The 9,670-nt window shown below is 36.8% G+C and overlaps 1 long non-coding RNA gene and 1 pseudogene across 3 annotated transcripts; both read right to left on the bottom strand.

Annotated features, from left to right (window-relative positions):
• Nucleotides 1-1,109: 1,109 nt before the first annotated feature.
• LOC149819739 (P-loop NTPase domain-containing protein LPA1 homolog pseudogene) lies at nucleotides 1,110-3,389 on the bottom strand (annotated as a pseudogene). The gene is made up of 2 exons (XR_016426530.1): nucleotides 3,256-3,389; nucleotides 1,110-2,086 (listed from the first exon to the last, which is right to left on the bottom strand). The product of XR_016426530.1 is annotated as a P-loop NTPase domain-containing protein LPA1 homolog pseudogene (transcript).
• Nucleotides 3,390-3,407: 18 nt separating this feature from the next.
• On the bottom strand, nucleotides 3,408-5,897 carry LOC149819740 (uncharacterized). 2 transcript variants are annotated; one of them, XR_016426531.1, is made up of 3 exons: nucleotides 5,857-5,897; nucleotides 4,878-5,133; nucleotides 3,408-3,580 (listed from the first exon to the last, which is right to left on the bottom strand). It is a non-coding gene; the product is annotated as an uncharacterized LOC149819740 (long non-coding RNA). The 2 variants fall into 2 exon arrangements; XR_016426532.1 differs by lacking the exon at nucleotides 5,857-5,897 and adding an exon at nucleotides 5,591-5,613.
• Between the last annotated feature and the right edge of the window lie 3,773 nt (nucleotides 5,898-9,670).

Here is a 9,670-nt window from a genome sequence, read left to right on the forward strand (position 1 = left end):
TTGTGCAAAAGAACGATAAATTTTAGAATGAAAATTTTTTCCTGTTGGAAGCGAACAGGAGATCCTGTTTTTCCCATTTCCTATAGAATTCACAGTTTTTTTCACTTCCATGCGTGGAAAGGAGAAGCTGAAAAACCGAGCAGGACCTCAAAGGACAGATACAGGCTTTCCACTTTATGAACTTGATAAAATTTTGTAATTAGTATTGATTTATTGCCTTTTTAAAGTAGGGTACAAAATTACAAATTAAAGGAGGTAATTATGCTTATTAGAACCAAAACTTGAAATGAAAACACATGAGAAAGGGAAAGAGAGAAAGATAAAGTCAAAATGATATTTCTTTCAAATAAGAATAATTGGATGCTCTCCCCCTCTCTCTTATTGTGATAATAATAAAAGTTTTAATGCCAATGTAATTTTTTCATTCAATTAATCAATTAGATCCTGCCAGTACATGAGTGAATTTTTGAAGGGAAGATGGCCAACTGAACTAAAGTTTGTATTTAGAGATGAAGCCCTAAGAGCCTGACTTGGGTTCAACCATTTCATTTCATTGATTTTTTAAGAGGAATAGCATAATCCATTAATCGATAGTATCTCTACATACATCCAAAGAAATTTTGAAAGTTTTTGCTTTCTTGAGTCTGGCCAAATGATTTTTCAGGACAGGAAGACTAACAGAGCGGTTGTATATTCTGCGTTCATGAGCAGGTCTTCCTGATGCTGTCCTAGACAGACTTCTACACCTAGATGACAAAGTATAAGAAAGATCCACATATTTGGTATCAATGAGTAAAATCTCATTACTTATACACCTAAGTAATCTGACCAGGATGAGAACTTACTTTGGACCAATGCATTTAAATATTAAAATATACTTTAAAGAAGGATAAAATGAACAGTCCAAATTGCACCAAAATGCAAACATTGAGCTTCCTCAGAAAAAAGAAAAAGTAACTGTTGAGAAAAGAGGATTTTCACAGCTAAATTGTTGGATGAAAAATATGAGTACCAATGAACCATGCTAAATCCATGGTCTGATCTACTTGAAAAATGCAAAACGCACAAGTAGGTGAATATATATATATATATATATATATAAAGGGTCCCTCATCATTAAAAAAAGGAACATGGAAGGGTACTTTCCAAAAATTGTATTTCTTAAGAAGAATGTTGACTTCTAGTCATGGAAATTTGGAGAAGCCGTCTTAGGAGTTAGTTCTGTTCTAAGAAGATGTAAGCCAAAAAAGAAAGGAAGACTTCTTTTTCATAGACGGGGTTTGTTGCTGAACTCCATGTGCCATGCAGGATCTAAATGTACGGTTAAAATGAAAAAGGAACTATAGAACTGAAAACCTACATCCTTTGCATGGGCTTCTGGATGCAGTGGAGAGCTAGAGCATGAAGAATATCGAGTCAACTCGCCTCCATCTACTCTTGAACCATTTATGCTACCAATGTAACTTGTCCCTTCCATGTCGTTCCGCCAAGATCCAATGCCAAAATTACCAAACTGTACATTGACGGGCTCAGAAAGGCCAATCTGTAATGGCCCATATAGAGGACTCCCAACTGTACTATTATTATATGAAGAAACTCCATCACCATTTTCAGAGGAGAAAGGCCATGCTTTCGAAACCGAACCATTAGAATTTACAATAGCCATAAGACGCCTTGAAGAACCTTGTCTCTGGATAATTTTGAACATGCATTTTGAACTTACAGAATTTGCATCACACTGTTTGTGATATTCATCACTGGCCGCCTTAACAGTATTTGTAGCCATGTCATATAAGCTTACATCCATCTGCCGCTTTCTCAAACAGCTGAAGATGGTTGCATGTATAGAAGCCACACTTCTATCAACATTTGTATTATTCACCTTGGGAACCAAATGCTTGTCTGCTCGTTTGCACAAGTAGTCTTGTATGGTGCGTATATTTGCAATGTACTTGACATACTTGTTATTTTTTGGATCTAGGGTCATGTACTTAGCATGTATAGCAAACCGTTCTAAATGCTTCTCTTCCTCTGCTATGTAGACCAGGAATGGTATAATGGATGAATGTTTCCTCATCAGACCCATCTGAAAGTCAAAATTGAAGAAAACAAAAGTGTGAATCAGCTTACCAACATACATAACAATTAATTCATCTAGGGACGAGATTTTACCACAAAATTTAGACTCAAATGTATTCCTTCAACTATCACAGATTCTTTGCGGCCCTCTCATGAGGTGATCAGCTTGTCAAGGAGATCAATTACCATTTCACTCTGCACCACTCAGTTAGCTATCAGGAAGACCATCAAAGAGACTTCAGGGTCAATATCTATCTTATTTATTTCTTTAGTTTTTAAACCAAGCTGGGGGACAGGCCTCGGTGGGATCAGAGCCCGAAACATCTTGGTTAAGACAATGTGAATCCACCAAATCAAATTATCATATTCGACCCCTTACTGTTAACAACTATTCCACAAATTATTTCCTTAATTACATTATTTTGGTTTCTAGTAATTGGTCCATAAGTCATTTTGCTTTACTCCACTCTATAAACCTCTTAGTCCTAGGTAAGCAAAAGGATTCAACTCAAGATTTGTAAATAAACAAGAAAGATCCAAGTGCAAACATAATCCAAGTTAAAATGTAGATACAATTCAAGATACTCCAGCTTCAGTTATTTCCAGTCTCCAACATCCAGACACCAGGAGTAGCACACTTGTATGTGTAGGCATTTGTCCTATGAGAATCCCATAAGCAATTTCATTGCAACCATCTGCTTCAGCACGTTTGATATGGACATGTGATTAAGGCTGATGTTAGAACAACTGATACAATGTCCCACCTTGTGTTCCTTTTCCTTAGTTTTTATGGTTAAGGCATTTATTCTCCGAATCTTGTTCTCCATAAATGATTTCATTTCCAATGCTGGCAACATATGCATACAAACTGCTTGCACACACAGACATGTGTATGTATATGTATTTATATATGTATGTATACATGTACTGGTCAAGGTGAGACCAAAAGAGGAGTTGCACAATATCAACGTATTGCTTTCAAGTTCATTAATGAAAACATCACCATATACCCTTGTATTGAGAGCAAATGGCAGGATAGTTTAAAAAATTGTACAATTGATATCTCCCAAAACTACATGAGATAAAATTTGCAGGAAATCAACCCTGCATGTTGCATCCTTTACATAAAGCTGCTGAGGATATTGCTTATCTAAAAGATAAGTTACAAGAAAATACCTGCAGGCAAGAACTATATCAGAACGTTGGCTAGGTCCCACGTAGTGATATTGTGTAAGAGAACTGCATATCACATCTAAAAACTTTTCCCTCTTGATAATGACCATAGCTTGTCTTTTGTAAAGATCAAAAATTTATTGTTACTGGAGACGTCACCACCCACATTCTCAGGTATTTGATCGTTGGCTTCTTTGCTATTCTTGAAATGTTTCCCTGCTTTGCTGGACAAGATATCAGCAATTGTAGTTGAGCTTTCCTTGACAGAAGATCCGGCAGCAGGTTGTGTGTGTTCATTTTCCAAAATGTCAAACACTCTTCTGCTAATCTTATGATGAAACAAAGTTGTTAGTACTTAAGATGTAAATCAATAGAAAGAAGAAAGTTCTAACATGCTAGGATTCATGCTGATGGGCTGTGAAATACAAAAAAGAAGCAAATATACAAAATCAACTCTGATGATGAACAGCCAATGCTATAGGAATAAAAATTATCAGATAGAAATCACACAATGTTATTGAATTTATAATATAAAGTCAGAAAAATAGCTGCTGTTTGAGAGTCAGTAAAATAGCTGCTGTTTGAGAGTTAGTTATCATAACTAGAAGTCAGGCAACATAAGTTGCATAGAAAATAATACGTATACATAAATCAGCAATTGAAAATTTTCTCTGTCACATTATTTTCAAGCATGATACAGACAATATCATGTTCCAGATGATACAAACAAAAACTCATCCAAGGTCTTTCAGCTATAGCAAGAAAAATTCTATGGTTTACTACGTTATATAGCTTTTCATATTAAGATCTGTGCCCAACTTCAGGAATATCTAGATCAGTATCCCTGAATTTTCAGCAAATAATCATACAAAAACTTGCACATACAAGAATCAGAAATGAATAAACATGATTTTCATGGAGAAGATTATTAGTTTCCCATGCCTCTCTACATGTGGGAGAGGATGGAAGATAAAGATAAATGGGCTGCAATGGATCAGTTATCCTAAAGGGAGCAAGTGGCACATCCTTCTCATATCATGAAAAGGTATATTACAATCAAACACTAGGTGCCAGATAATTGCAACTATATCCTTGTATAATGAGATGTACATTAAGTTACATACACGTATACTAAGAAGTATCTGAAACATGTTCTCAAGAATTTGCCTTCCAAACCCCGGTTTGCTAAATCAGGACTGGTAATCTGGCTGTAACCAGCAAACCTTTCTAGATTTTCTTTAACAAGCATTCTAATGAGTAAGCAATAGACAGCATGAGGACCCAGTCACCAGTAGAGGCTGTACTCATCCAAGATGTGCATATTTATGTGAATTGATTCTCTTCACACAAGGATTCATAATTGCACATTCACATCAATAATATAAAAGCAATCAACTTTACAAATTAGGATTTATGATGGCACAAAATAAACAGTATCTCAAAATTCAAAAGCCAGTTGGCGACCCTAGCAATCAACAACAAATAAGCAAGTCCTGAAATAGAAGGTATAAAACTGGATCCAACACAAATACTGGTTATCAAACATTATAAAACATCAAAGAACATATGGAATTGCAAATTATTTGTTTTGGAATGAATCCAGAAAAAAAATAAAAATAGGCTACCTTGAAAGCATGATTCATTTTGCAGCCAGCTAGCTGCAACATGCTCTTCAAATCTGTAAGCGTATATGAAAATGAGAAGTTTGGATGATGATGACGACAAACTTCTCCAACCCCATAATCTTCACTGTTGCCATTATCATCAACCACCACAACATAACTGAGTTTCCGAGAAACAGACATCTTCAGAGAAACCAAGAATTGATTCTCTCAGATGTTGGCATAAAAAGACCCACAGAAGATTCTTTCAGATGTCAGCCTAAAAAAAAACCGCAATCATGCTGTCACCTAAAAAGGAAAAGAATCCGCATACACCCATTTAAAGAGACAGGATCCATCACAAATTCCAATACAGCTAAATATTTATTATATACAGAACTGTGATGAAAAGGAAAAACAATAATACGTGCTCATTGTATATCTTATGCCTCTGATCAGAAATCCAGGAAAAAGATGAATCCAAGAAGTAACATTCATGCTTTCGTTCAGATAGTAAAACTAAACACGGTTAACCATTCAATGCATGCGACTTCAAACACCCAAAATCACACAAGGAAAAAGAGAAAAAAATTTAATCACATATCAATAAATCACAATATCTTCATCTACACATCCTCACTACTATCAAACTAAACAGAACCCGGAAAAATCTACGAAGAAATCCACTTAAATTGAATTGTACATTTTCTTTAAACCAGAATTCAACTCTATTCTACCTGTTATAAATGTGCATTCAACCACAGACCAACCCACACCACGAAAATGTTAAATCCTTCGAATAACCAAGAAATAAACGAAACCCCACATTTCAGGAAGCACTCAAAATTCCAAAATAAAAGAAACACAGCAGACGCATGACAAAATCAACAACTCTTTTCACAAGCAAACAACCCGAAGAGATTAAATGCATGTGAAAGTCGATGACCAAGGCTGAGAGAGAGAGAGAGAGAGAGAGAGAGAGAGAGGATGGGACACGTCTTACCTGAATCCTCACGAAATGGGGAGCTTCTCTTCTCTTTTTTCTTCCTCACTGGAAGATTTTGGAGGAAACAAACACACGCCTCACCGACGTGCCGTCCGCGAGGACAGAGAGGGAATTCGATTCCCTGAGGCGACCGAACGTGGTATTTGACCTATCAAACACACGCCATGTGCGTGGAACCGTCGTTTTTTAGTTTCATGTCAAAGTCAGAAATCTTCGTACGCGCAGGAAATTCTCGCGATTAAGATAAATTATAGAGAAAAAATCGGAATTAAATATAAAAGGCGCTTTTATTTCGCACGATCAAAATATATTCTACGTCACAAAAATGGTGGATAGGAGGACATAAAATTTTTCAGAAATGAGACACGGACACATAAATTTTAAAATTTGTAATTGATAAAAAGCTATTTTTTATATTTAAATATTTACTATTATTAAATAAAGTAAAAAATTGCTAAAAAATAGTATAATAATACCCCATACATATCCGTGTCCAATTCAACAAGTTTGCTCGTGTCACCAAAGCCACGTAGCCAAAAATGGCAAGTCCCTCTACGGATTTTAACATGTGCCATCCTTGAAATTATGTCAAGCCTTTCAAATTATCGTGATAACACCATGATATTTTCAGAATATCGCCACTGTTTGATACTTGCTACGGTACTTGGTAAACTTAAGGGACCTTTGCTTGTCAGGGAAAGAATTGGACACCCCTTCCGTGGATTCCTCTGCCGCTGAAACTGAATCGGATCCCCCCACAAAAACCGGTTATGCAAAAAAGGAGGTCCAGCGTGTAAAATGACAGAACCATCGAGGTGTTTCTACGATGCCATGTTTGTTTTGGCATCGTAGGATCTGCGAAAATGCACGCCCGTCGATAGGTTTACCCAAAAAACCCAGATTTTCTGTAACACGCAAACGCCCCTTTAATAATTATTTAAAATGTTTGAATCAGGTCCTCTAAGTACAACCTGCTTCAAACTTAAATGCATGAATTTGGGTAGGGGAAGCATTAGTGAAACCAAATCCAATATATCCCATATCAATATTGGATCTAAACATGCATATAGACAGCCCAATTCAATCATATTATTATTTTTCTTTTTTTTCTAAAATTTCCACCAATTTGGGATTCTTTTGGATCCTAAACCATCCTGAAGTTGGATGGGGCTAAATCAACGAATCTGATTCAGATTCATTGGATATCTGATGTGGATGTTGACCCGACATATTACAAAACCACCTGGATCGAGTCAACGAATTTGTTGCCAAAATTGGGGATGGGAACGCGCAGTGGTCTAGACACTCGGTGATTTTTTTTTGTTGGATAATCCAAGAAAAAAACCCCATCACCGATCGCACATTTGGCTAGCCTCCGGTTGATAAGACCTTTGAGATCTTGATAGACTTGGCAATGAGTCAAGCTAGTACAGAATCAAAGTCACCCATGGACTTTTATAGACTCAGACAAGAGTTGCAACTAGGCCCACCAGGCAAGGACCCAATCTTCAATCACATCCTTTTCCTTCTCTAGAGTAGCACCACATTGACCGGACTTAGACTTTGGTGTTTCAGCTCGAGCTTAGTCCGACCACACCATAAAACTTGGTGATCCGACAATCCGTTGACCCAGTTCGAGTCGAGAATCTTTGCATGGTCAAAGAGTTGTTTGACCTGAACCAGCCAATGCGCCGCCCAGACCAGAGTCTCACCGTTTTCCGTAATCCCATCTAACAAGAAGCCATGGGGTGTAAGCTGCAACTATTTAACCTGACCCCAAAGATGCAAGTCTGTTCACTAGGAATCATACATTCGATTGTGTTTCTTGGATGTAAAAGCATGATTTTTTGAGTCAAGAAATTTTGGTTAAAGTTCTTGGAAAACCGGCATAGTCGTCACAATCACATGGTTCAAAACTCATGTAGATCATGTCAAGGACTCAAAAAATGAAAATTTTTTATGATCTCTACCAAAATGGGCTTGCATGTACAAGTTCAACCCATCATTACTAACCCAATATTTGTTAAATATAAGGATAATCCAAGGAATGGAATACATCCAAATGATAAAAGATCGTAGATGGGGATTGCTAATATAAAATCAAAGCAGACCCCCATTTGGAGTCTTGGAGGCAGTGAAAAGGCTTTTATGTGACACAAACCAAGAATCTTTAATGCTTCATCTTTATCTTCAACAGCCAGAGATACTACACACAGGATGGCCCCCCTAAGATCCCAAAAGCCAATTTGCTTCCAAACTTTTTTGTCTTCGTTGTTCATAAACTCAATGACATAGAAAGCCTTGAAGCTATCTTGAAATTAAGGGAGCAACAAACTTATTCCATTCCCACAACCAAAGTTTAATATTCATTTAAAAGATGGGAAGAATACAACATGAATTACCTCATGCATGCTTGAAGAGTTTCATGCTCAGCCAATGCAAATAAACAGCTACCACAAGAACAGGGAGAGTAACGGACACCAAGAGGCAATAATACCTAAGAAAGAAAAAAAAATGTAAAATAGCAACAAGAAACCGATTTAAAAATGACTTTTTGGATGGAAGATACATTGTGGGCAAAATGACTAAAGGGATTATTTTATTGAACAAACATAAGAACTACAGTATGCTAAATATAACAGTAAAATCAGGAGAAGAACTCATGTTTGATGTGTAAATAGTGAATGAGGAACCATACAACTTTGGTCGCACTGCAAGTTAAAGCATATAGAATCTCGTGCACATGAATCCGTGTGTATGCATGCACATGAGAGAGAGAGAGAGAGAGAGAGAGAGAGAGATTCTCCATACTGGAACCTTGTTACTGTATTCCCCAGCAAAGTACAATCACCAAGAAGCCATCACACCTGGTGGTAATGCTGGCTAAAATTGACAACGTATGCAACCTAAAGCGAGCACAGTTTTCAATATCGGGAAACAATCAAAGGGAATAAAAACAACTTTTGAAATTCGCTTAATACGGATCATAAAACATGACCATTGAATACAAGGCAAACAGCAAAAGGCATCACCATTTGGTGCTAAATGCAATGCATTGGCTCCTGAATTCTAGCATTCTTGTACATTTTGAAGTTGTTCACAGTACAACATTACACGCATTATGAACATTTTAATATTCCTTTGTCAAACTCATTGTATAGTAGTCATTAGTGTAATTGATATGTAATAAGTGTTACTAGACTTTTAGTATTGCAGGAAAGTACATGTTATTCACCAAATTCCAAGATCTCTCAAATTTACATGGAACCGGACTTAGAATTTGAAATCAACACCACTTGATTGTGGCCGTGCAAGGTCGAATTTGAAATCAGCACTACTTGATTGTGGCTGTGCAAGGTTAGGAGCTGAGCGACTCGAGTGTTGGAGAGGAATTTGTAGCATTTAGAAATTCACACCATTGAAGCAACAACTTTCTGGGCTTATGTAGCAACTAAGGACAGTCCACATGTCCAGTTGATCATATCATGAAGCAAAATTACATCTTTTTAAAACAGAGTTAGCATCCTGAAAGTTCATAATGCACAGTTACACAGACAGCCTAGTACAAATTATGAAAGCTCATACGTCAATGCTTGAGCATGTTCCTGTTAACACTTACGGATTTAAGATTGAGGACACAATGAATATCTGAGAAAAAAGGCAAGGCCTATATCATCACACTGAGAACAAAGCATTGTTTGACAACCATTTCCCACTACTACTTGATCACCAATAATGGCTCCCAGTGGATAAGACTAGCAATAATGATATATTGATGCTTGAAAATGTTAATAGTTAACCATCACTAATT

Source organism: Nuphar pumila, chromosome 12, assembly GCF_984573655.1.
Source record: "Nuphar pumila chromosome 12, dmNupPumi1.hap1.1, whole genome shotgun sequence".
Classification (NCBI taxonomy): domain Eukaryota; kingdom Viridiplantae; phylum Streptophyta; class Magnoliopsida; order Nymphaeales; family Nymphaeaceae; genus Nuphar; species Nuphar pumila.